Here is a 1,693-nt window from a genome sequence, read left to right on the forward strand (position 1 = left end):
AGTCAACCAGCAGAACTGGAATCATGGCACTGTATATTCAGCCAACACAATATAGTGTATGTGTGTTCTAGCTCAAAAAAGGATTCACCTGAAATTTCCCAAAGTTTACAGTCTTGTCTATGAGCCTGTCAATGACTCAATATCTCTACTATTTGGTTACCATCATTTCTAACTCATTTACACTCTGCCAGAAGTATCATTTTCCATATAATTATGCACTGTGTTAGAAGCACTTCTTTTTTCCACTGATCTCCTGCAAGATCCATCTCCAATATGGAGATGGTTCGCAGGAGAGCTTCTGTAAAGTTTGGAAGGTAGGAGACAAGATACTGGCAGAAGTAAAGCTGTGAGGACCGGGCATGAGTCGTGCTTCGGTAGCTCAGTTGGTAGAGCACTTGCCCGTGAAAGGCAAAGGTCCCGAGTTCGAGTCTCGGCCGGGCACACAGTTTTAATCTGCCAGGAAGTTTCATATCAGCGCACACTCCGCTGCAGAGTGAAAATCTCATTCTGGAAACATCCCCCAGGCTGTGGCTAAGCCGTGTCTCCGCAATATCCTTTCTTTCAGGAGTGCTAGTTCTGCATGGTTCGCAGGAGAGCATCTGTAAAGTTTGGAAGGTAGGAGACGAGATACTGGCAGAAGTAAGGCTGTGAGGACCGGGCATGAGTCGTGCTTCGGTAGCTCAGTTGGTAGAGCACTTGCCCACGAAAGGCAAAGGTCCTGAGTTCGAGTCTCGGTCGGGCACACAGTTTTAATCTGCCAGGAAGTTTCATATCAGTGCACACTCCGCTGCAGAATGAAAATCTCATTCTGGAAACATCCCCCAGGCTGTGGCTAAGCCGTGTCTCCACAATATCCTTCCTTTCAGGAGTGCTAGTTCTGCATGGTTCGCAGGAGAGCTTCTGTAAAGTTTGGAAGGTAGGAGACGAGATACTGGCAGAAGTAAAGCTGTGAGGACCAGGCGTGAGTCGTGCTTCGGTAGCTCAGTTGGTAGAGCACTTGCCCGCGAAAGGCAAAGGTCCCGAGTTCGAGTCTCGGTCGGGCACACAGTTTTAATCTGCCAGGAAGTTTCATATCAGCGCACACTCCGCTGCAGAGTGAGAATCTCATTCTGTTTAATATTGTTTCCTACAACCACTTTTTCCATTGCATCAGTGGAAGCCAATTGTTAGTATCACCAGTTGTATCTGCTTTTGAATGGTAACAATATATTCTTTAATCTTCCTTTGATTGTGTATAAATGAGAAAAAATTAAATGATCATGTGGCACTGTTGGCCAGGAGGCCCCTTCCAGGGAAGTTCAGCCACTGTGTTGCAAGTCTTATTTTAGGTGATGCCACATTGGTGACTTGCATGTTGATGGTGGTGATCAAAGGATGATGAGGACAGCACAACACCCACTCTACGGGTGGAGAAAATCTACAACCTGACTGGGAATCTAACCCAGGCCCGCTACATGGTACGTAAACACGTTACCGCTCAGCTAAACAGGTGGACTAGGGGTGAGAAATTGGAACATATACTGGGACATCTAGGTGAAATTATTTATGCAATAGCAAAGAGAGTAAGAAGGAACACTTAACGGGACAATTGTATGACTATGCAAGTATCTGTAAACACATGGGAGAGCATGGCCACAAACAAATAAACAAACACACACATACACACACACACACACACACACACACACACACA

General features: G+C 45.9%; 1 non-coding gene across 1 annotated transcript; it reads left to right on the forward strand.

The window, feature by feature from the left end:
• The first annotated feature begins 367 nt into the window (after window positions 1–367).
• Window positions 368–442, forward strand: Trnas-uga (transfer RNA serine (anticodon UGA)). Its single transcript has one exon. It is a non-coding gene; the product is annotated as a tRNA-Ser (tRNA).
• Window positions 443–1,693: the final 1,251 nt, after the last annotated feature.

The sequence above is a fragment of the Schistocerca cancellata genome, chromosome 5 (genome assembly GCF_023864275.1).
Source record: "Schistocerca cancellata isolate TAMUIC-IGC-003103 chromosome 5, iqSchCanc2.1, whole genome shotgun sequence".
Classification (NCBI taxonomy): Eukaryota; Metazoa; Arthropoda; class Insecta; order Orthoptera; family Acrididae; genus Schistocerca; species Schistocerca cancellata.